The 26,985-nt window shown below is 39.2% G+C and overlaps 1 pseudogene; it reads right to left on the reverse strand.

Moving 5' to 3' along the window:
- Positions 1-26,459, reverse strand: LOC105881368 (receptor expression-enhancing protein 5-like; annotated as a pseudogene).
- Positions 26,460-26,985: the final 526 nt, after the last annotated feature.

Genomic DNA, 26,985 nt, shown 5'->3' on the forward strand with positions numbered 1-26,985 from the left:
TTAGGTGCTCTTCTTTCCTTCCCCTGGTAAATTCAGTGTCTTTCTTGGCGTGTTTATGATGGCATCTGCGGTCACTTTGGCTTTGGTTTTCAGGTCTTTCACCATAATGTCCGTCTTGTTAGGGACAGGTGCGGGTTTGCAGCACTAACCACAGGAGAAGAGGAGTGGGGCGAACTATCTGTCATCACTCTGTCGTACCAGCTCTGCTTGTGATTTTTCCAAGCAAGGGGCTGAAGAACCTGGACAACACCCCTCAGAAATGAACCCTGACAACCTGGGTCTTGTGCCTCAGGAAGAAAGACTGATGATGTCTTATAGAGCAGTTCCGCCCCATGAGAAGGGCTTGGGGCCATGCACCACCATAGGAAGCCATGCTTCAGCTTGTAGTAGAAGAGAACCATGACAGGAAGAGATCAGAGAAGAATTCAGCTATGCCAAATACACTGTGCACTATCCAGTAGGTCAGCCACAGGGCATCATCTTCTTTGCTAGAACTCTCTATGGCTCTAATTGAGATGTAGTCTGGGTAGCCAAATCCTATCAGAATGCAGAGGAAAGAGGCTCCATAACTGAATACCAGTGTCAATGGGAAAAAACCAAACTCTGTAAAATAATTTTAAAGAGATTTATTATGAGCCAAATTGGAGGACCATGACCCGGAGCCACTCCCAAGAAGCCTTGAGCAAGTGGACCCGCTGTGTCTGGGTTACAGTTTGGTTTTATACATTTCAGGGAGACAGGGGTTACAGGTAAAGTCATAAATCAATATGTGGGAGGCATACATTGATTTGTCCTGAAAAGGTGGGCCATCTTGAAGGGAGGGAGGGCTTACAGGTTATAGGTGGGTTTAAAGATTATTAGGTTTATAATTGCTTAAAGACACGAATCTTTGTCTAAAGGCTTGGAATGTTTCAACATGAGCTATTATCAGAGATGAGCCATGGGACAGATATCTGTTGTGTAAATTGAGGACCTGCAGGTTTATCTTGCATATCCTTAGGCCTGTTAATGGGTTACAAAGGATGTCCCCAAGAAGGGAGGGGGACATGATAACCATGTCTGACTTCCTTCCTCCTGGCAGGCCATTTAGTTTTAGGATATTCCTTTGGCCACGAGGGGGTCCATTCAGTCAGCCCGTGTGTCTTAAAAGGGGTGAGTCTTAAAATTTTATTTTAGTTCACACCAGGTTCAAGGCCACTTGGTGTCCTGCCTGAGGACACCAAGTGTGATGAAGCTGATCTGCGCCTCAAGCTTGGCCAGGAACTCAGTCAAGTAGCTTCTCATGCAGAAACCAGTGGAACCTCTCCCTCTTGGCCTCAGATAGGGGAGGGGCTCATTTAGCATGTGTTAAGGAAAGTAAGACATTACTTAGGCTGGGCCTGGTGGTAGCAAGCAGTTAGATTAAAAAAAAAAAAAAAAAAAAAAGAATCTAGGCCCAGCACTGTGGCTCACGCCTATAATCCTAGCACTCTGGGAGGCCGAGGTGGGCGGATTGCTCGAGGTCAGGAGTTCGAAACCAGCCTGAGCAAGAGCAAGACCCCGTCTCTACTATAAATAGAAAGAAATTAATTGGCCAACTAATATATATAGAAAAAATTAGCTGGGCATGGTGGTGCATGCCTGTAGTCCCAGCTACTTGGGAGGCTGAGGCAGCAGGATAGCTTGAGCCCAGGAGTTTGAGGTTGCTGTGAGCTAGGCTGACGCCACAGCACTCACTCTAGCCTGGGCAACAAAGTGAGACTCTGTCTCAAAAAAAAAAAAAAAAAAAGAATCTGGAATAGGAAGTGAGATTCTGGGAGAAAATGTTGAGAATACTTAAATAGTAAATTCTCCCCTCTACCCTTTACCCAAGTGTCTCCTGCCATAATTTTATTTGCTCAAAATTTAGAGGATTTAAAAATTCTATTTTAATAAGAATGATTGGTTGTTTGCTTTCAGTCCTGACTTTTTTTTTTTTGGCTCGTGTTTTGCTTTTGCTTATGAAAGCCACTCAATCGCAGAAGCAACAGGGAGGCAAATCAGTGAAAAATTGGGGTCTTGTTTGTGCTACTCTCACAGGCTAAGCTGCATCTCCAGGGGGAGGGGCAGGCACTTGGCCCTAGGCCCAGTTGTCTTCCCATTGTCAACAAACTGTTTATTTCCCTGCTCAGATTCTTTTTATTTTTTCTCATCCTCTTATCACAAGGTGCACTTATTAACAGCTTATTATTAGCAGTCTTTATAGTTAAGGCAGAGGTGAAAAATAGTACCTCAACCTTCAACCTTTCATAGCTTATAAATTCTCCCACCCCCTCAGAGGAGCATCGGTCCATGGCCTTGATATTTTTATCCCTGACTAGTAAGTCTTTTTAAAAGTCTATCCCTTGCTATGACAGGCAAGGCAAGCCTGAGCACAGGGACTGTCCCAGGCCTTGCAGCTCATATTACACACTGTCTAAGGCTGGTGGAGACAGTGCACTCCCATTGCCTAGTGACTGCCGGGTCCCACAGGGACTCAGACACTGGCTGTCTTCCAAGACAAAGACAAGTGCTAAAGTGAGAATGGTGAAGCCAGGTGTTTGTTTCTGCAGACACCTGTCGTTGGAGAGCCTCCATCCCACACACCATGGAATTTATCTGGTAATATAAGTCATGGGCTGGTGAATTCCTGAGGGGCATTGCATAGAGATTTAGAGGACTTCTGAGAAATATGGGACATGAGCAATTGTTCAAGAGTCACAGCATATGTGCTTACATGGCTCTGCAGGAGGGAGAAGTGAACATGGGATTTCTTTCTCCGATCTTAATTGTTTTTTTTCTTATGATATGTGGAGGCATAGAAGCTCTGTAATTCATGTGAATTTAACAATGTGGAGTTGAATTAAGTATTTCCTAAGTTGCCAATTTTTTTCTAAAGTTGTGCAAATCTATGTTTTCACAGGAGCACAGTGTTATGGTTAAATGTGTGGGTTCTGGGTTTGGTTCCTTGATTTGGACACTTAACTAGCCATGTGACCTTGAGCAGGTTATATAATAGTGTCTCAGTTCCTTTCATTAAAAAGTAGGGGTTAAAAACAGTGCCTAATCTGTAGAGTTGTTGTGAGAATGAGATGAAGTAGCATGTTTGGTGTGCTCAGAGATAGGTCTGGCACATCATAAACATATCTAGTGTGAATATCACAAGAGCCTACTTGTTTTCCTAGGTGACCATGGGTGTGCCCCAGTGAATCAATGCTCTTAGGACAGAGCTTCCCTGATTGAGTAGTGTACTAACTCCCTGATTGGAATCAGAGAGAAATTCTCAGAGGACAGATTCTTGGAGCTGCTTGGGTGTTGATTTCTAAACGAATGCAATTAAGCTCATCTACATTGCAGGTGGGCTTGTGTCCATCAACAATACACCATGTGATAGAAGGTACATAGCATATAACTTGGTTGTCTTATTCTAATAAAACATTTGCTTCTTGGTGTTTAAGGTCATTGAAGAATAAAGACCCCAGACGTAGAGTTTGGAGAATATGAATCATTCAGTAGAGAATGCATGCAATCTTCTCCAAAAGAGAACCATTTATTTTTCAAAAAAACAGTAACTGATTATTTTGCATGTTCCAGGCCCTCTGCTAGGCACTGAGGATAGAATAGTGAGCAAAAAGGCATGATTCCTGTCCTCTTAGAGTTTGAATCTAACGAGGGAAACATTTTTAATCAAATAACTACACAAATAGTCACATATCTAATATTAGCTACAATAATAAAATGTGCATATGCCATGAGGGTTTAACTATGGGGAGTAGTCAAGGCAAGAAACTCAGGGAAGTTTTCTAGGGAAGTGATATTTGAGATGAGTTTTGAAGGATGAACAATAATTTGAGGGGCAGGCCCAGGGTGTTTCCTAGACAATGGGGAGAGCATCTGAAACAACCTGTGGTAGGAGAGGAAAGGCTTATTTGAATGAGAAAGCCATCCCACGGTAGCTGGCGCACAGATATTGAGCCATTTTCTTTTTCTTTCTCTTTTCAGGCAGGAAAAATCACTCTAGAACATTTACTCTGGCTGTGAATGGGAGAATTGAAACAATGTCTTTGTTACTTTTACTCTGCAGATTTCTTAGTGCTGTAAAAACTGCTTCTAATACTGGTAAAAAAAAAACAAAAACCTTCAAAGTTGCTTGGTGGCCTATTTATGCTTATTATAAATAATCCATTTATAACCAATAATGAAAAGGAGCTGCCATATTATTTATATAGCTCTTTTTTAAAAGAGGAAATTCACATCTGTGTCTTTATGTCAATAGAAGGCATTTCATTTTGAAGATAACTTATGAGCCAAGGAAAGCAAATATAAATACTCTGGTTGATATTAAAGTTGGCCAATTCTCTGTCGAGACTATATATTGCATATGAGAGGAAGTCAAATTGCTGAAACATCTATTATTCTCGGAGCTTTCCAAGCTAATAACTTCTTCAATGCGATATCAACTTTCTAAATGTCAGGACAAATTACAGCTATATATGACTTAATCTTCTCTGGGCTATAAAGGACTCAAAATACTTGCCCTTTCACTCTGGCATGGAGCTAGCGATGGGTGGAGTTTGCAGTGCTTTGCATCCATACAAATGCACGTGTATGATTAATGGGTGTCTTATGGCCACCTCACGTTTTTATGGCACTTTAAATTTTCTAATGCACCTTCATGTGTCTCATTGTGTTATGAGTCCAATGTTAGAACCAGAATGGACTTTAAGAGTAATTTGGTCTAAAGATTTTTTTTTCACTTTTGATAAAAAAAAGTTTTAATTTTCTAGGAAGATACAATAATTCTAAATTTGTATCAATTAACATAATCTCAAAATACATAAGGCAAAAATTAGCACAGGCACAAGGAAAATAGATAAATCTACAGTCATTTTCATGCTCCTATCAGACGTTAAAAACAAAGTATAAAGATACAAGATTCCAACAAGGAAGTAAGTAAAACTGACCTAATGGATAAATATAATAATACATTGTACCCAACCACTATAGGGTATATAATTTTTTTTTCTTCTGATTGAATAACAGCTTTTTTTTTAAAGATGTTTTTAATAGAAAATGCATGAATATCATATAACCTAAGGCAGTATTTGCTAACTGTTAAGTCATGGAATTAGCGGGTCATGATATCAATTTAGTGGGTTGTGACTAGCATTAAAAAATAGGATAGAATATATCGAAACGCAGTAAGAATGATGTTGCTTTCTGAAACTGTTGTTTCAGTAGTGTTTATGCTTGTAAGCGTATTTCTTTGGTCATGCTTGAAAAATACCATAAGGGTAAATAATGATGTTATTGATTTTAAAAAGCAAAGGGGTTGGTGAATGGTTCAAACTGCAGCTCTGTAATCTACTAACGAAGTGGCCTTGGGCAAGTCATACAAACTGCGACATGGTCTCCTGATTTCTAAACTGGGGCTGACTAATCCCAATTGTATGAATCTGGTTCAAGTAATAATTGAGGGCATGTATGAAAAAGGTGGCAGGAGATGCTTACTCTATATAAATATTTCTAGGAATGGAACACATGTTCACACCCAAGTTGAGAGGCAGGAAGGCATACGGTGAATGGCCAGGTATTATTGATACAGGAGATGAAATGGAAGCCAATGGGGGCAAATGGCTTGTTCAAGACCACTTAGCAAGAATGAACGACAATCAAATCCAGCTCTCCTGACTATTGGTCTTTCATATTTACCTCCATTCTTGTCCTCCACCTCTGGAATTTCTCTTTCTGCCTCAAGTTCTCTTCAGTGATTTATTCCTTTGTATATTAAGCGGAAAATAAATAGCAACATTGGTGGGGCTTATTGACCTGACCCTCTGACCTCAGAATAACATGCTTATGCCTTGCAAAGTGCATCCCTAACCATAAATTATCGACTTACAACAATAGAGCACAATATTGAAGAAAGATACTAAACTGGATGTCAGAATATCTGATTGTAATACTTTTTAATTTCAGTGATTAACCATGTGATAGTAAATAAGATAATCTTTGTCATATCAAAGAAGATGATATTGAACTAGGCTACAGCTAAGAACTTTTCTACCCTTAATATTTTGAGAATATAAGTGCCCATTACTTATCAGAAGCAATTATCAGTGGTGATAATGCTTGAGGCATGAGGTGATCTGTAGTTATTATTTACTAAGCCATTTTATTCACCATATTTGCTCTGAGGTTTTTTTCCTTTCTATTAAAATATTTGAATCTTAGGCTGCTTGAGCATTCCCATGAGAATTGATGTTTTCATTTGTATTTATAGGTGAGCTGCAGCAGGAATCAAATACTACCCTTTCTACTTTTTGTTACTGAACTACTATCTCATCTATAAGATCCAGATCAAATGACGTAATTTCTCTAAAGCCGTCCCACTTACCCAGCTGGAGACAATCACATCCAAAGCACTTAGATATACTATCCACCAAAAAGCAGTGTGATTATTTGTTTATGTGTTCGTCTCCCAGACAAGACTGTATCCTCAGGATCTAGACTAGTGTCTGGCACATAGTAGATGCCCAGTAGTTATTTACTGGATGAAAAAAGACTCTGGAAAAAGTTGGTAAGTCTCCATGTGTCTGTCACTGAATGCACTAGACAGAACAAATTTTCCCATTCTTCGAGGACAGTCTTCATTGCATATTTGATACTATGCTGTGTTTATGGCAGAAACAGTAATGAAGAAGGTTGTGAAAACCTGAGTAACTGACAGCCTTGATGACTTGTAGGAAACTGCCCCTAGGACCCTTGACTCATCCTCTAAAAGCAGCTCTGCAACCCCATGCATTGCATCTTCCTCTAATATTAGCTATCACTGCAGATCTCAATTTTTTTTGCTTATTTTCTGGTGGAAACTGTTAATGTATAGTTGCAGAGTGTAGGATTCAGTTGAAAGAGATGAGTGCACAGAGAGCATGGGGTATATTGGGGGAGATTGTACTTCTTCCTTGCAATGGAACTATCACCCTAAAAAAATCATCTCTCAGTTTGTAAGTGCTCCACAGCTGCTTCTGGGAATGAACTCCTGTGTTTACCAAATTTGCAGAGTGTTTGCTAGAGTTAATTCACAAAGATGGGCAACCAAAAGCAATTTGGGTTCTAAGTTGATTACTCTATTTAAGGGCAAAGTTTATTCAAGAAAGGTAGCATGGTGCAGTTTCAGTACGAATAGACCAGATTTGTTTCCCGTGTTGCCATTTGCCAGCTATGTGACCTTGCAGAAGTCATATAGTCTTTCTGAGACTCAGTTCTCATTTGTAAAAAGGGAGCTATGATCCCGTCCCTTCTCTTTCCTAGAATTGTTGTGAGGCTCAATTTAGAAAGTAAATTGATAAACGTTTGTAAATTGTAAGATATTATTAACCTCTTATGTTTATATTTTATTTTTATAAATAAACAAAATAATGACAAGCTGTACTATAGTTTTAGTTTGCGGGTGAAGTTAAATTTTAATTTGGGAAAATAATTTAGGCAGTAACACTGGTTTACGATCTTGCATGTAGTTTAACTGAAATAATTATTTAATTTTCACTGCAAATTTAGTAGACTTGATGTGCCATACATACTGGCTATTAGTCAGAAAATCCCAAAGCAAGAGAGATCCTCTCCTAATCCCAAAGAAAGCCTAGATTTCATTTGATTGAAATCATAGACACTGAATCATCTGATTATTACAATCAAAGTTTACTTCTTTAAGCACAAATAAGTTCTGTTGATTTCAGAAATTAATGTTTCCCCTTTTAAGATGAAACGCTGTTTGTTGAGGCTATTTGGTTATATGTGTTTTCTTGCCTACCATGACTCAGAATCCCAAGGTGAGATGGGAATTAAGCTATCAATAGAAAATTGTGCTTTCGCAGCTGTTCTGGGCCAAGTATTGAATCAGTGTTGTTCAAGCAATGGTTTTTATACAGAGAGCGCAGGACTTCATTTCATGGGGGAATGTCCCAGAACAAAGGGAATTTGTTTGCATTCATTTGTGTTTTCAATGGAGGGAATAAATGTCACCAGGTGATTTGATTGGCCGTGCATAGACTTTTATAGCAATTTACATTAGATTCTTACTTCAAATAGTCTCTCATAAGGTAGATACCTTCCCAAAATAAAGATAAAGCACATCATATTGTATCTTTTCATGCTCCAAAAAGTTAAGCAGTCTGTAAAGGAGGAAATGAAAACAAGACACTTTGTTTGGGTCCTGTCAAGATCTCAAACCCTAAAGGGTCTGTGTTTGGCAATACAGCCTCTCCTTCCCCAGAGAGAGGCTTGTTTTTTTTTCTGTAGCAATTAGCAGTTGCCACACACCTAGACTTGGAAGGACTTCTAAGGTGAGAACAAAACTCATTTTAAAGCTTTGGTATAAAGCCCCTTAGTCGTGCAGAATAGAAGTGTTTTTGCATGTTAAATTATGGTTTTTTCTTAAGCTCTCTGGAAAGGCAGGCTAGCCCTTTTGTTTCGATTTTTAAACACACAGCTTTCCCAGTAAAAGTTGCAGGCTCTGAGAGTCTGGCTCCCTCATTTAATTTGTAGTGTCAGGAGAAACAATCCCTGGTGAAAATGTAAACACCAGACGATTATTTACCAGTGACACTGGCTCTGAGCCTAACTTCAGGTGTCTGCAAAAACTATTTTTTAAAGAAAGGTCTTCTTTGAGTAGATCTGATGAAAAATCTTCATGCCTGACCAGGTGCTTTGCTTTTGTGAGCATTCATGGCTGGGCCTGTAAAATATGAAGAGACATTGCCTTGCCGACCAAGCTTTCTTATCTGGCTTCAAGGACTTGGTGCCCTTGAATAATAGCACACAGGGACTTTGGTCACACCCTGATGGGAACACAACAACATATTGTATTGTAAAAAGACACCAGTCTGGGAGTTCGCAAGATATATTTGTAAGCAATGAATGCATTTGACCAGGAGCAATACTATTTTTGTTGATTAAAACAAGATGGTTTAGTTGTCTTTTTTGCAACTTTTTGAAGGAGGAAGTATGAATCTTGCAGACATTAAAGCAGAGGTGCTTCTTGAAAAAGGTATAGGGGGGCAGTATCATGAATTTCCCAGAGTTTAACTGATATAAAATGGTCATGTTGCAAGGAGAGTCTGTGACTGTAGACAAAACAAAACATGAAATTGGGAATTGCAAGCCCTGGATTTGAATGATGGCTGCACGATTCTAGGGAAACCATTGACTCCTGAAATCTGTTTTCTTGCCAGTAAAGTGGGAATGCTTATTTTTCTGTCTTTTATTTTATAGATCGGATCAAGATGATACAATGTGTTTCAAAGTGTTTTAGGTATATTAAGGCAGTGAACTATAACCACTATTGATACTGTTGGGAGAGGAGAGAAAGGACATAGAAAAAAAAATTAAATATGAGTATTTGTTGTATCCTATACTCCATGCTAGGTATTATGCTATGTGTCAAAGATGTAAGGATAAAAAGCGCAGTATTTGACCTCCAAAAGCACCCCTGATAAGGAAGGTAGGCTTGTCAAAAATATAATTGCAAGGCAGTGTGGTAAATGAAACGAGAGATAACTAGCAGGTCCCTGAGCAGTATCAAAAAATGAAGTCATTTGGCTTGAGTGAGTCTGGAAGGGTTTAAAAGGAAGAAGATACCCCCATCTTTAATGCTTGGAGGAATGGTGGGAGTTCATCCCACATTCCAGAGAAAGAAGGACATGGAAGAATAGCATAGCTCGACTGGATCAGCGATCTGCCAGTAGCTTTCTATGCCTACAGCTCTGTTCTTAAATGGGATGAACTGAGTGAGTTGATGCTAGATGGGTAAGCAGGTGCCAGATTATGGAGGGTTGCTTTCCCTGAGTGAGCACTTTCTTCCAGAAAAAGGTTTTAAGCAGGTGTTTTCCAGTTATTTAACACATGCTTGTACAGTATTGCACTTTCTATATTCCAGGTACTGTTTTAAGAGCTTCATAAATGTTGACTCATTTCATCCTCATAACAAGTAGATATTGCTATTTTTATTTCCATTTAACGTCTGAGGAAAATGAAGCACAGAGAGAGTAAGTAACATTCCTAAAGTGGCATACTCATGAGTGATGGAACCAGAATTCAACCTTGGTCCTGGAGTCCACATTCTTTTTTTTTTTAATTTTTTTTGAGACAGAGTCTTGATTTGTTGTCCAGGCTAGTATGAATGCCGTGGCATCAGCCTAGCTCACAGCAACCTCAAACTCCTGGGCTCAAGCAATCCTTCTGCCTCAACCTCTCCCGAGTAGCTGGGACTACAGGCATGCGCCACCATGCCCGGCTAATTTTTTTCTCTATATATATTAGTTGGTCAATTAATTTCTTTCTATTTATAGTAGAGACAGGGTCTCACTCTTGCTCAGGCTGGTTTCGAACTCCTGACCTTGAGCAATCCGCCCGCCTCGGCCTTCCAGAGTGCTAGGATTACAGGCATGAGCCACCGCGCCCGTCCTGGAGTCCACATTCTTAACTATTTCACTGTGCGCCCAATCAGGATTATTTCCACGTTTAAGAAAGATCACCCTGGCTACAATGCAGGGAATGGATTGACGAGGAGGCAAAGCTGTAGGCAGGGAGACCAGTTGGGATGTGGGAGCAAAAGTCCAGACAAGAAATGTTGCAACAGTTAGGTAAGAGAGAAGGAATGGATGGGTTTAAAGGACATGTGGAAGATAGAATTGATAGTAATCACCATAGAATGACTGTAGAGTGTAAAGGAGAAGGAAGTTAAGGATGTCAGGTTTCAGGGTTGGTGATGATTACATTATCAAGACAGGCAGTACAAGAGTAAAAATGAGAAGATACTTGTCATGTGGATTTTGAAGCAGCTGGGGGATATGAAGGTGTTATGTGTGGAAGACAGATGATTATATGGAGTTGGAATTCCAAGGAAGAATCTAAGCCTGAAATTTAGATAAGGTAGTCATCACTAGAAAGCTCTGGGTCTATATGTGATTTCTTAGGGAAGTTTTAAAAATGGAACCCTACTGATTTAATCCAGTTTGCTGATATGGATATTTGCCTTTTTTGGCATAAAGTGAGAAGAGCAGAGGGCTTGGGAAAGAACTCTAGGGAGAATCAGCTATCATGGTGCCTTTCAGGGTAGAAGAATGAGAAGAAGCAAAATGAATGGTAGAATAAACAAAACCATTTCAGTGGATATTCTTTCAGCAATTAGTTAAAACAGACATGTGTAACTATTCAATTAAAACTTTATGCCTCGGCTGGGCACGGTGGCTCATGCCTGTAATCCTAGCACTCTGGGAGGCCGAGGCGGGCGGATTGCTCAAGGTCAGGAGTTCGAAACTAGCCTGAGCAAGAGCGAGACCCAGTCTCTACTATAAATAGAAAGAAATTAATTGGCCAACTAAATATATGTAGAAAAAATTAGCCGGGCATGGTGGCTCATGCCTGTAGTCCCAGCTACTCGGGAGGCTGAGGCAGCAGCATTGCTTGAGCCCAGGAGTTTGAGGTTGCTGTGAGCTAGGCTGACGCCACGGCACTCACTCTAGCCTGGACAATAAAGCGAGACTCTGTCTCAAAAAAAAAAAAAAAGGAAATATCAAAAAAAGTTTTAAAAAATTTAAAAATAAAACAAACAAAACCTTTATACCTTCACAGGCAATAGTTTATGAAAAAAGAAAGGATGAAGGATGTGTACATGTTGAGCATTTCTGTGTAGAGATAGAACGTCTCACTATTCAAAAACAAAATTCTGTTTAGACTCTCCTGGAAAGACGCTTGAATATTTACTTTCATCTTTGCTATAAGAAAGCGTCACTGTGGGCTCTTACAGTGGGATTAATATTAACAATACAGTCTGGTTTACAGTAATCAGCTTTCCCAGGGCAGGGTGGGGTGTATTTCTGGAGGCGCTGCTGCTTCCACAGGGTACGGGGGAGGTCTAACTGTTTTATCCATTGTATAAGCAATCTTAACATGCAAGAGATTTTTGATGTCAGTGGAAGAACAGACAATTTCAGGAGTGGGTCATGCCCTTTATGCTCTCTTTGGGAAGACTCCCAGATTGAAATTCAACCCTGAAGAAAGGGGTGAAGTTTATGTCATGACAGGAGTCATTGAAAAAAAGATCGGACTTAGTGTTTGCTGGCAGATTTTATAGGGAGTTCATCTCATTGTGCCATGCTGTTTTGAAATGCCACTAAGTAAAAAAAAATAATGATATTGCCAGAGACTTTTTTGATGGGTGTAATTTTAAAGCATCTGATACTGAAATTTAGAACGATGCTGTAAGAAGCCATTTCTGATTAGAAAAATATTTAATATTTAGACATGTAGTTAGCTACAGAATGGATGAACTTAGACCCAATAATTTTTTAAGGTACATGTGGTAGAGCAGGCTACATTAAATTCAGGCTTTGTTATTCTTGTACTCACTACTTAAATATCAGCAGAATTTTAAGAAGAAAACTTTTGTGCGTTTGAATATTTCAAGTACAGTGAATTTGATTATAAACACTTTAGAGACAGACTGTCTCCAGTGTAATAAAAGTCAAGTTATCTGGCACTGTACCCATTGGAAAGTTTTAGAAACCAGCATTTTCCAAGTATAGCTCTTCATTCTAGAAACCAGTTTCAACACCGCAGCTAAAGGATACAGGCTAGAATTTCTATGAGAAAAATATCAGAGAAAAAACAAGGAGATGCTCATGGTGACAGAAAATGGGATAACTGTGATATTGTTTATTTTAGCTATCTATTACTATGTAACAAACCACTGGAAACATAGGGCTTAAAACAGCAATGGTTTATTATTTCTCACCATCCAGTGGGTTGCCTCGGTGGGTGGTCCTTCTACTGTGGTTTGGATCACTCCATTGGCTGCATTCAGCTGGTAGCTGGTCTGGTAACTGCAAGATGGCCTTTCTCACATGTCTGGGCCTTGAAGGTGACTGTCAGCTGGGCTACTTGAGTTCTCCAGGGTTTTAAATGTCCTATCTTTCCAAATGGTATTCTCCATAGTGTTCCTCCACAGTGCCCCTCTCTCCAACAGGAGAGCATGGGCTTCCTCATAGCATGGCGATTGAGTTCCAAGAGATAAAAGTGGACACTACCAGTCCTCTTATACAGCTTGTCCCTAACCTGGCACATGTCCCTGCCATGGCATTCTCTTGGTCAAAGCAAATCACAAAGCCAGCTCAGATTCAAGGGCAAGGGAAGTAGAAGGATGGTGAAAATGTTGGCTGCCATCTTTGAAGATAACCAACCAGGTCATTAAAAGTAGATTTTCTGGGAAGAGGGCTGCTTTGGCTCTTTCTAGGGCAGTGGTGGACCAACTACAAAAATACTGGTACTTAACTCTATTGGTCTGTCCGTGAATGGGAAGATTGCTTCTCAGTAGCCTTTGCTGGATTTGATTTGTATCTTCCCACTCTGTGTAGTCATTACCAGACAGAATCATTATAATACACAGATGGAAGATTGTACTCTAATTTCTACTAAAGTCTTGGTCGAAACGTTGGGGAAACAGCCATGAACAATGGAGACACTGTTGCTTTCCTCATGCGTTTTAGTACTGAGATCTTAAGATATTTTCCCAGTGTTAAGATTTCTAGAACAAGGAAATGAAAGTAAGATTTAAGTCCAGGTAGAGTTATTGTCAACCTCTGCAAAGAACACTTAGTTGTGTCAAATGAAAAATACTCCCTAGTCACAATGAGTTTTTCCTAAATTGAATGTCCTTAATTGAAAAGGACACTTAATCGAGAGGTTTCCCAAGAAAAGTACCAGCAGGTGACAACTGGCTAATGCCATTCAATGACAGTGACTTCTGCTTAAGTAAGATGAGCTTGCCATCCCAGGCAGGAAGTTGTTGTTGTTTTCCTTTCTGTATTTTTTTTTTTTTTGCTTGTTATAACTTTGTGTTACAAAGTAGGAGAGTCTGTGTATATAACTTGTCTTCATGTGCTTTCCTGGGTGACTTAGGGTGAGGGGTTGATTTATAGGGCTTTCCTGGCTTATGTGTCTAGCCCAAGCTTTACAACACATGGTAAGACAAAAACAAAAACAAAAACACGGTATACACTTAGGTAAGTTTTGTGAAAGATTCTGTGACTCTTCTCTTAGAAAGGATGAAATCAATTGAGTTGTGTTTTGGTTGAAATCATCTCCTTTTTTGCTAACAGCAGTATGCCTAATGCCACAGTAGCGCATCTGCTACAAACAAGTCAAGTCCCTAGTGTTGTGATGTTGTCAGCGATTCGTACAGGAGCAATGAAGTCATTTACCAAAATGGAGATGATGAACTTGATCATTTGTTAACATCTGGTCCACCCTCAATGTCAGTGTTTTTATCTGCCCAAAATGCAACTCTCATGTTGCTCTTAATTTGTTGTATACTAGGTGCTGGGTTAATGATGCTGACTTCAGACATTTAAATGACAGATGAAAATGTTTAACTTGGGAATACTATTTAGAGATAGTCTATTCAAAGTTATAATCTGTGTCCATATCCTATGATGTTAAAATCAATGCTATTTGTCTAAGTGCTGGCACTCAATAAATACCTGACAGTATTTATAGAATGAACAAGAGGATGCTGTTTACCCAAGAAAACTGGATATATCATTTTTATTCATGAAGCTCTTCCTACCTGGGCTTCCATGACTCCCATCTCTGCTCATGCTTTTCCCACCAATGGAACCTTTTCTTCTGAGTTTCTTTTTCTGCCTTTTCTTTCTATACCTTTCTTTTAAACATTGGAGTTTCCTTAGCTTGGACATCTTTTCCTTTGTTGTTCATTTCATTGTCTGGGCACTCTCGTTCATATATATGGGCTTTTGACTACAAGCTGGTAACACTCGTGCATATTTATTACCAGGCCAAATCTCTTTTCAGAACTTTAAAACTAAACATTCCCATCTGATTGTCACATAAGAATTTTACAATTAAACATGTCAAAAAGGAGCTCATTACCTCTTCCATCAAACTTCTCTATTCCCGAGCCCTGATCATTGTGGTTGGGTGCTGCCGTCCACTCAGTCACACGATCCAGGAATAAGAAAGTGCTTCCAAGTTTCCTCCCTCTTCCAGTCTCTGTTCATAAGTGACTAACTCCTATTGATTATTTTTTCATAAGATCCTCCCTCCTTTCATAAGGAAGGAACAGACCCTTCCTTTCTCCGCAACTCTAAAGCTATTGCCATAGTTCAGATCCTCACATCTCAGCCTAGAAAATTCAAATAGAGCCCTCACTGATCTCCCTGTCTCTAACCTATATTCTACACTGCTCCATCTTCCTCTACCAGGAGGGCTTTTTAATACAAAAACCTCACTGCTTTATGGCCCTGCTTAACAACTTAGCAGTTATCGCCAAACTTTGTAGGTATGTAATGTATCCCATCAGTAAAGAAAAAACATAGATGTATACTCCGATAGATGTGTATTTATTCATTTATAAGGTCTCCACATGTGTTACTACACAAATATATTACATTCTAAAAATACACATAAATAGAAATAATGGGATTAAAACAAACCCAATTGGATATTCTAATATTCACTTCCAACATTCTACCACTGGATATTGCAGCACAGGGGTGAGACACCCCACTATGGAAACCTCTGAGCTATTGGATAAATTCCAAAGTTTCTACTATGTCTTACGTGACCGATTCTCCCTCTCCAGCCATTGACCCTAACACACGGAGTTGGCACACTGGGCTTTGGTCATGCTGAGCCTCTGTGGCTCCCTGGCTATACCATGCTGTCAAACGCCCCTGGGCTTTTGCTCCCCCTGCTTTCTCAGCTTGGAGTGCCCTCTAAAACTCTGTCCATTTTGTGACCATTTATTGAACTTTCAAGGCTCAGCTCCTAAACCTTCTCACATTGAAGTTTTTCCTGCAATCGTACCCAATAATACTATGTATAGAACCTCTGCAAGAACACCCACACCACCTCACCGCACTTGCTTGTATCTGTGATTTTCTGCTGAGCTCATTTCTCCCTCTCCCCCTTGTCTCTCATTCTGTACCCCTAGCACCTAAAAATGTCTCAGGTAATAATAAGTATTTATTAAATGAATGAATATATTTATAAGTTTATCCTCAAATCAGTAGATACATGCAAGTCCTGGAATAACAAAGCTACCAGTCAGTGAGGGTCAGCTATTTCTAGACAGTTGTAATATGTTTTTAATTGACATTGTCTCCAACCCTGGAAATAGTCTTAGAAGGTGTATGTCTTATTGCATTCACGCTGCTGTCATAGAATGTCATAGACTAGGTAGGTGGCTTATATGCAACAGAAATTCGTTTCTCACAGTTCTGGAAGCTGAAAAATACAAGCTCAAGATGCAAGCAGACTCAGTGTCTGATAAAGGCTTGCTTCCTAGGTTGTAGATGGTTGTCTTCTTGATGCATTCTCTCAGGGTAGAAGGGGCAAGGGATCTCTCTGGGCCCTACTTTATAGGGTACTAATCCTATTCATTGGGGTTCCACCATCATGACCTAATTGCATTGGGGTTAGCATTTCAATGTATGAATGGAGAGGGTGGCCACACACATTCAGTCCATAGCAGTATATATTCTCATTTCCTTTTTCCATGTGAAGATACTGAAATGCAGAGATGGGAAGAGCTTCCTCAACATTACCCAGGAAATTTAAATATACCTGTTGCTGGTGGTGGTCATTGTCACACTTTCTCCTATTTTTCTTCCTTTTTAAAATTACTTTCATCCATTTCATTTTTTATTTTTTTAAGAACTTTTTCAGTGGTTCCTACCTGATTTGAGGAGGAAGGGGCCACTCATGATGAACTTTGCCTAGCAATGAGAATACTCCTTTCTACCCCATCCCCACTGAGTTCAAGAAATTATAATGCATAGAGGGCAGTTCTCAGTCTTTAGCTATATTCCCCTCTGTTCACTTATTTGGGAGATGTTAAATGACTTTTCTTTGGTGCTAAACAAATGGCACCATTTCTTTTCTGCATCTGCTTCTAGATCCATAAAAAGAAAACTATGTAATGCTTAATCACAAGGATATATAGAGAGTATAGATAAGAACCAGAGAAATAATGAATACTCATGAACCACCTACACAATTTATGAATGGGTACATTACCAATGCGTTTGAATCTGGGTATCCCTTCCATGGTCCATCACTATGTCCCCTTTGCAGGTAATAATTGTCCTGAAATTTTTCCTTGATATCTCATTTATGAAATTTTTTTTCCACTAAGAACACAAATGTGTTAGCATATAATTTTTTCTAAAATTTAAAGTTTATCACTGGTATGAGGTCTTTAATCCACCTGAAGTTCATTTGATGTAGGTATTAGAGATCTAATTTCATTCTATACCCCATTCCCTATTTGGATAGCTAGTGGCCTTGCCACAGTTTATTGGATTGTTTCACTGCTACCCACTGATTGGCAATGCTGCTTCTTCACATAGCAAGTTTAAGTGGATCTGTTTGGAAACTTGTAATTCCATCGTATTGGTTAATTTATCCATACTTAGGACAAAATTACCTTGTTCTGTCATACTTATATAATATTGCTATTCAGTAGAACAAATTCTACCATTTTTCTCCTTTATAACTATCTTTGCTATTATTGAGGCTCTTTGTAATTCCCAAGTAACAAGAATTCGCTCTTTAGGTTACTAAACAATAGCCACAATAAAACCCCAGAAAAACCACAAAACAAACATTTTTATCCTCTTTTGAGAGAGATTACTTTGAAACTATATAGCAATTTTGAGATAACTGACATTTTCTTGTCCATGATACATATATTTCTCTACTTTTCAATGCTTTAAAATAAATATTATAATTTTATGCATAAATGGTTTATGCATAATTTTAAAGTTAAACTTCCAGATTTTTTACTAAAAACTTTATGGTGTTACATTTTATATGTAAGTCTATGATCCATTTGAATAAATTTTTGTATGAGGTATGGATTTGTGATTTTTCTACTTTTCATTTATATCAGTTTTTGCCTTACATATTTTGAGGATCTGTATTTGGTGCATGTACATTTAGGATTGCTCTGTTGTCATGGTGGATTGATATTTTTATGACATTATGACTCTGCGATGTCTCTAAAGTGTCTGGAAACTGTTTTTGCCCTGAAGTCTATATTCTTATCTGGTATTAACATAGCCACCCCTGCTTTCTTTTGATTAATGTTTATGTGATGTGTCTTTTTCTATCCTTTTATTTTCCACATACATATATTATGTTTGAAGTGAGTTTCTTATTGACAGCATATAATTAGGTCATGTTTTTAAATCCACTCTGTCAATATCCATCTTTTAAATGGCTTTTTTAGATGATTTACATTTAACATAATTATATACTTTCAATATAAAAAGGCTTATTTCTGCCAGCCAAGGTAGCTCCAGTCTTCCTAATTGTTGTAGTCTCTTAAAACTTCAAAAAGAAAAAAAAATGAATTAGTTATTTTATTATTTTGATAATTTAATTTGTCTCACTCTTTAAAAAGTAATGAATACAGAGCCTAGCAGGTTGTAATGAAAGTTCTAGCTTGCTATGCTTGACATGTGAACAAACAAATGAATCAGTCAATCTTTTTTGTTCCTACTCTTTTAAAATTTGGTCTCAAACCTACAATGATGACTTATGTAAAATTAATTAAAAATCCAGATAGCCTGCCCTGGACTCTTCAGTCTATGCTCTGATGAGTTACAGTATTATACACTGTCTCAGACTTTCAAAATGAAATAAAACCTAACAATAAAAAAAAAGGAAGTGGATAGAGCATATTAGACTTTAAGCTCCATTAAGGCAGAGACTGAATCTCTTTTGTTCACCACTATGTACTTAAAGCATAGCATAGTGTGGCACATTGAAGACATTTGATTAATATTAGTATTTGTCAAATGAACAAATGAAGTAGAAAAATGATTTATTAGCCCCCAGCTCAAGAACAGTCCTATTTCAGTTAGAATGCCCTTTCTTGCATCTTCTCCTGTGCATATCCAATCTCCATCTTCCAAGATGCAGTTGCAAGTCCACTTTCTGAATTATCTCCCAACTGGAAACAGTTGCTTCCTTTCCTGAAATCTTACAGTCCTTCCTCATGCCATTGATCACTTTCCACCTGTTGCTGGAAGTATTTAGTCACATGTTTTGTTATTTCTTAAGAGGGGCATCTGTGTCTCTTAGATCTTGTCATCACAGCCCCTGGTAGAGTGTGTCGTTTGACACAGAGGCTCTTGTTGAATGTCTGCTGCAGAAAAGTGTGACTGCCTGAGATAGTTGTTGCTCTCCCCTGGGAGTTGTTGTGTGATGATGGTGAAGCGTTGCCAAGGTTATAAGATGACCCCTTTTAGTCTTCACTGAAGAAGAACAGATGGGCAGAAAAATATCTAGAACCAAAACTAGTGGGTGGTATCACAATGACTTTGTCTTCAGGAATATGTTCTTACATACATTTTTGGAAGTAGCAGCCAATATATTCTGAATAAAAAGTCAGCTATCGTTTTAACTGTGTCAGGAGGATTGATTTGCTATCTAATTTAGTAGTACAGTTAGGCGAACATAGTCTAAAAGTAAATGAGCAAGAAGTGAAAGTTCTCGAAACTCTTCAAAAAGAGTATGCTGGGTGTATAAACCAAACCAAAATCTTCATTTAAAAATATCTTTTTAAAAGCTACCTAGATTTTCTAACACCATAATTTTTGTTTGTTTACTCTTTTTATTTTAAATTCTTTGAAAAATTTCTTCAAAAACTTTTAAGTTTTTGAAGGTGGTTCTCATGGAGATTTTAAATATAGAAAAATGATCCTGCTTTCAGAAGAAAGCATTCTGTTGGAGGAACCTCTACCACAAGAAAGAACTCCCGTAGCTACTGAAGACCAATGGAAATTTATTATACTCTACCAAGTTAGGGTCGCGGGGTATTTTTAGTTTCTGAGCTCTTAAATTACAAAAAGGTGTGTGTGTGGGTGGGCCTGGATGAATCCAAAAAGACGTGTAGAAATTAGCCAGGTGAGGAAATAACCTTTCAAGTAGAAGAATGGGGAGACTGAAAGCACACAGCTGATATAGAGTAAGCTGTATGGAGAGACCTTAGGCTGAATTGAAAGACAGAAGAATACAAAAAAAAAGAAATGAAGCTAGAGTGATGAATTCAGAGCCTTAGATTTATTGTGCTTTATTTATTCTTTACTCAGGATAAACCATTACAAGTATTTCCTGTTAATCCATTCAAAGCTATCTATTGTGCCAGGCACTCTTACAGGTGTTTGGGATATAGACGTGGACAAGACACAGTATCTTCTCTCAAAGATTTATACTGTAGCAAGGTATGCAGAAAAGTGGATAGGCAATTATAATGTTTTATGTTTGTCTGCAGTGAAGAAGCTTGGCACCTGATTAAGAAGTTACCAGTATTTTAGGTTGCTCACTTTTGGGACAATTTGGAGATTGGTTACAAGGCTAGCAGAGCATGAGACATTGACCTTATCTCAGAAAAAAAAAAAATGCCTGCTACATACCAGACATTTAGCCAGTATTTTAAATCCTTGGCCCCTTTTTACTTGTTGGAAGGGAGACTAGAGGGTGTTTAAAAAATTTAGCACCTCACCAGGAATTATTCATTGAAGTATCCTGGGAAATCCACAGACGTTTCTTATGATTTTGTCTTGTTTGTTAAGAGAGAAATAAGAAAGAAAGCTGTGAGTTATCTAAAATAATTTGTGTAGAATAATTTCCCAGAGATTTCTCTAATTATGATCTGATTTTTACTTCTGTTTCTCCGTAGCACCCAGTGTATCCCTCCACAAGTATTTATTGCAGTGTGGTAATCTGATCGCACATCCCAGATTGGGAGCACTGTGAGCAGAGCAGAACTCTGAGCAGAATCCTAAAGCAGAGGACCTGGCATATCAGAGAGAGATTTTCTCAAAACATCATCCCAGGACCATCTGAAGGGCTTGCAAAAATGCAGATTCCTGGAGCTCTGCTGCAGGCATATTGAATCAGATTTTAGTAGGAGGGCTTGGGAATTGGCATTTTAAATACAGTTCTCAAAAGACTCTCATGTACACGAACATCTGAGAAGCGTTTTAATAAAGGCTCAGTGTGATGTTGGTCGTGGAACTATTACTCAAGAGCTTATCCTTTGTTTGTTTGAGACAAAGTCTCACTCTTCTTGCCTGGGCTACAGTGCTGTGACATCAGCCTAGCTCACAGCAACCTCAAACTCCTGGGCTCAAGCGATCCTTCTGCCTCAGCCTCCCAGGTAGCTGGGACTACAGGTATGTGCCACCGTGCCCGGCTAATTTTTTTTTATTTTTTTATTTTTAGTTGTTTGGCTAATTTCTTTCTACTTTTAGTAGAGACGGATCTTGCTCTTGCTCAGGCTGGTCTTGAACTCCTGAGCTCAAGCAATCCTCCCGCCTTGGCCTCCCAGAGTGCTAGGATTACAGGCATGAGCCACCTTGCCCGGCCGAGAATTTATCCTTTTTGAGTGGAAAAGCTGTCTTATAATAAATTCAGGTTTAACTAGCATTATATTTGACCTTAAAAATCTCCACTATCTATTTTTGTTCCTTTCGTATTTTTGGAAACACTATCCTCAATGTCAGAAACACAAGCAGGAAGAAGATATAAATGTCAATTTGCAGAAATGTATCTAGAGAAACATCTGTGACACTCTTACCTCAATATATTATATCAGTTCATGTTGGAGATAAAAGAAATCTACATTAACCCCAGCCAGGCAACTGAAAGTCATCTCTATGGCAACTTCTAACACTTAAAATATAAAAGAAGGGGCTTGGTAAAGATGATCAGGTAATAATAGCCCACTATGTGAGCCACAAACCTCATATTTTTAAATTTGTTTAATTTTCATAACAGCCATGTGAAGTAGACAATTGTATTTCCGTTTTGTTGATAGGCAATTGAGACTTGAAGAAGTCAAGCAATTTTTTCCAGGGAAGCTCTTTGCTTTTTCCTATTTAAAAAAAAAAATAAGTTGTCATTTCCCCCATTTTACCTTCTCTTTGTCTAAAAAGTTTTCAGCAAAAACAAAAGCTAATGAAGATTTTTGTCTCTGTAGGATTTGATGTTTCGTAGCTAATTTGATGTTAGCCTTTTCCAGTATAATTCTTCTAATTATAGTACTAATACTATACTAATTAGTACTAATACTAATACTAATACTATAGTACTAGTACTCTAATTTTGCAGTAACTTCTCATTTCTGACAACAGAAGATAATGCTTGGGAAATCAGAGGTGTCACGTGACACTCCAGTGTTTTTATATTTACTTTTGGAATACACTCAGTAGGTCTACCTCTAGCCTTCCATGTTTACTCTGTAAGACATGGAATGTTTCACAAGAAATGCTTCTATAAGCTAGAACACCAACTGGAGAGGGTTTGACATGATTCTGGATTCAGGGTTAAAAAACACAGAAACACTGAGCAGGTCGGTCGCAGTGGCTCATGCCTGTCATTCCAGCTCTCAGGAGGCCGAAGTGGGCGGATCGCTCAGGGTCAGGAGTTCGAAACCAGCCTGAGCAAGAGTGAGACTCCCTCTCTACTATAAATAGAAAGAAATTAATTGGCCAACTAATATATATATAGAAAAACATTAGCCAGGCATGGTGGCGCATGCCTGTAGTCCCAGCTACTCGGGAGGCTGAGGCAGGAGGATCGCTTGAGCCTAGGAGTTTGAGGTTGCTGTGAGCTAGGCTGACGCCACGGCACTCACTCTAGCCTGGGCAACAAAGTGAGACTCTGTCTCAAAAAAAAAAAAAAAAAGAAACAATGAGCAGCGGTCAGTGATCATGTGTTAATATTTTTCTCAGCTGGGAGAGCAAGTTCAGGAGTTCAGGGTTAGCATTAGGCTGTAACACTTTGTTATGCTTAGGTAGGACATTTTTGTGTTCAAAGAGGCTTTTAGGAAATGTACATTTCTTCATAAATATATTCCCCAAAGTCTTAAGTCTTTATGTAACAACATTTTTTTTGATATATTACCAAGAGAAATTTAATATAATAATTGAGTGAAAAGAACGCCAGAGTTATACTCTGTTCTCTGATACTCAGTGTGATAAGAACCTGGGGAGATTATGCTTTTCTCTGAAGCTGTCTCCTAAATGGTAAAATATGAGCAGTGAACTCGTATTTTAAGGTCCTGTAGTTGCCTTTTGCCAAACTTTGTTCAATGATTATCTATATATGTGCAAAAATACCTAACTTTTCTCTTAATCTTGATTCAACTTAATTCAACTCTTTTTTTTTGTTTTGTTTTTGAGACAGAGTCTCGCTTTGTTGCCCAGGTTACAGTGAGTGCTGTGGTGTCAGCCTAGCTCACAGCAACCTCAAACTTCTGGGCTCAAGCAATCCTGCTGCTTCAGCCTCCCAAGTTGGGACTACAGGCATGTGCCACTATGCCTGGCTAATTTTTTCTATATATATTAGTTGGCCAATTAATTTCTTTCTATTTATAGTAGAGACGGGGCCTCGCTCTTGCTCAGGTTGGTTTCGAACTCCTGACCTTGAGCGATCCGCCTGCCTCGGCCTCCCAGAGTGCTAGGATTACAGGCGTGAATCACCGCACCCGGCCAACTTAATTCAACTCAATAAACCTACATAGATGATGACTTGGCATCAGAAATGTCCTGTCAAGGAGTCAACGTACTTGCTGAATTGGCCATACTGAACTCCAGCTTGACTCATTTCAGCATTTCACCCCGATTTTACATGTGTCTCATCTGTAAAGGCTTTGTATGGTACCTAACTCAGTAATGTGAATTACCAAACCGTTTTGGGATGCCCACTCTATGAACTGACCTGGGGTTGCCAGGGACAGATCTGGTTTAACTCAATTACAGATTAATTAAAACCTATTAATCCCTGTAGTGACTCCTTTCACTCAAAAGTCTCCTGGTTTAAATAATAAATTATATGGCCACCCTATTCTTTCCAACACCTTTTTAAAGTACATGTATTGGTTTCCCAATCCCACACGTAAGGAAATGACAGTTGGCTTTGAGAGGCTAACCAACGTGATTAAACTAGAAAGTCGGGGAGCCAGGATGGAAAATCAGTTCTGTTTGATGCCAAAACCCAGGTCCTAACCACTATCCTTCAAGGACTCCTTTCCCTACCCTATGCTAGGAAAAAATGACTTACAATGCAATGCTGAAATGGGTACTACATCCTTTATTTATTTAAGTGCAAATAACCTTCCCTCCTAGGACATTTTTCCTTACGTTAAATTCATCTTATTACAAATTCAAGTGATTCCTTTGGCTCTGTCCCAGCAGACCTAGACACCAGCTGGTCACAAGGATTTTATCTTTGTTCAAGGTGTATTTATCCCTCAAGCTTCTGTAAGTGGAAAACTTTGCCTGCAAAGAACAAAGCACAGAGGTTTTACAGGCTGATAGGGCTCTTTGGTCTACACCTCTGCTATAGGGTGGTGTGAGAGTTTGGACAATGTTGAGGCTTATAGTGGTGAGCAAAAGTGATACTCTTAAGGCAGGTGACGCAGTAAACAAGTCCTCGATTGTCCTAGGAAGAAAAAGGGAATCTTTTCCAAAGCGTAGGGATTCTGAAGACCTTGGGCACCTGGCCTGGACAAGCACAATCATTGCCCTAAAAGTGGGCAGATCTGGAGCAAAGTGGGGTGGCTAAGAAGTAAACATGGCAATAGTGGTTAAAATGATGACATTACTACTAGTTAGAACAATATCACCATCCCTACTGTATAGAAAACAAAATAGATTCATACAGCTTTGGACTTACTTGCTCAGTGTTACACAGAAATAAATAAGCTAGATCACGAAGTCAGGATTTCTAACTCCAATTCTCCCATTCAGTATTTCTTCATCAATCCACCTTCCCATTCATCAATTTATTCATATTACCAGTTGTTATTGAATATTTGAGTACCAACTTTGGCTAGGCCAGTGCTTCCCAAATGTTGATGCCTTATTTGAAATATCTTGGGATCTTTAAAAACTACTGATTGCTGCCAACCTAGCTGTTCTGATTTAATTGGTATGGGCAACTAAATGTGATGTGGGCATCAGAAGTGTTTTAAAAAGTTCCCCAGATGATTCTAATAAGTAACCAAATTAGGAATTCACTGTGCGGACCCGTAGTTAGGAGACAGCAGTAAAAGATGACCCAGGCAAACTGACACCGTTAAAAAATTGCAAGGAAATAGAAAGCCCATCTTTCTTGCTGTAAGTATGCAGAGAAAACGTTTCAGCACGGGGACCAACAAAGTTGCTAAATTTTGCAGTCTCTTAGAATGGCTGATTTTTTTTCTGAGAGGTTTGGGGAAAAACATAGCAAAATGGAAATGAGATTTCTGGAGTGGCTTGTACTCTTGTGAAGTACAAAATGTAAAATATATGTCACTTCTCTGTTCAAAACATAAAGTAGTGGATGTGAATAAATCGCCACTGAATCAGCACCTCACGACAGCTGCTCTCAGAGGGTAATTTAGGCTGCTTTTTATGCCGGGCTTCAGACTTTGATGTGATGAGGGGATTTCGAAATTCACTTTGAGAAGTCCTTCTTTCCCTCAGATTCAGATGGTTAAGTGATCAGAGATCCCATTTGATTTCTGTGTGGAAAACCTCCATTAATTGGATGCAAAGCCGCACTCGAGAATCCCGAGGGAAATGAGAAAGTGACGGCTTTGCTTACAAGAACACAGAGCCAGGCTGTGCCGACAGGCGGCTGCTCCAGGTGTTTCTCCTCAGGAGGGCCCCAAAAGTCAAGGCACATTAGCAATGAGTCTGCGGCTTCTAACTCAGCCCTAAGGAATCTCCAGACCCAGGGATATTTCTGGAATAGCAATATTAAGGCATCACCCAAGAGTATTACAAGACGAGCAAAATAACGATTCTCCTTTTTGAACTTGGCTGAAGCCTGGACAAGTTTGCTCCAAAGATGAATGCATGTGCAGACTGGGGGCAGTCGCTCTGTGGCAGGGACTGCAGGCAATGATTCAGAGGCAGAACGGATATTTATTTGGATGTAATCTGCATGTCCGATAGCATTTGCTATCACACATATCAACGCATTAGATACTAATTCGGCCTGTGAGGTCATAGGATGGAAAGGGATATGAACAGATCCTAAGGCTTTCTGTTTCCCTGCTAAATCGCCAGTGAGCTAGCTAGGATTGATAGGTTCCTCATCACAAATCTCTCCTTGCTCTTACTTCCCCTGGAAGCAGTGTCAGAGCAGGATACAGGGCTGCTTGTTAAGGACCAGGCAGATGCTGTGTGCAGTTGGGTGTGAACAGATATGCATGGTGACTGAGAGGGACACACAGCAGCCAGGCAAGGATGCATGGCTCTGAGCTTCAGCTGGAAGGCACAGCGGGGCTGCTCAGCTTTCCTTGTTTTCTTTCTTTGTCTCCTTTCTTTCCTCTTCATCATTTCCTGTGCATCCTTTATAGAGCTTGAGTTTCTTGTCGTCATGGATTGTAGGAGGAATACCTACTATGTGCCTGTCAAATTTCTATACATCATCTCATTTAACTCAACCTGTGAGAGATGATTATCATCACCACCTCAACCCAAATCTGGGCTCAGTGTTTCCCTGCTGCATGTTACAGCACGTTCCATGTCTAAGTCTACACTGAGGCAGGGTTTTATCTATTTGCCCCACTAGACTGTGCTGCTTGAAGGTAGAGACAGTGTTTCTCTTTGAACTATTACTGCTTAGCTCAACAGTTGCATATAATGATAGGTGCTGGGTATGATGATAAATGCAGTTGGAAATGGATTGCCTAGTATTTGCCAAGGAAGTAAATATTAATTGAGAGAATAAAGAAAGCCAAAGTCCAAGAAGTTCAAAAGTAGTTTGCACAAGGTTACACACAATTATAAATTGATCGACCCAGGGTTCTAACCACAAGGCTCCAACTATAGGTCCCAGGGCTCTTCCTGCTATTATATGGTCTCCTTTGATGAAGATGAAATATAAAATTAGATGTCACCATAC

This window comes from Microcebus murinus, chromosome 6 (genome assembly GCF_040939455.1).
Source record: "Microcebus murinus isolate Inina chromosome 6, M.murinus_Inina_mat1.0, whole genome shotgun sequence".
NCBI lineage: Eukaryota > Metazoa > Chordata > Mammalia > Primates > Cheirogaleidae > Microcebus > Microcebus murinus.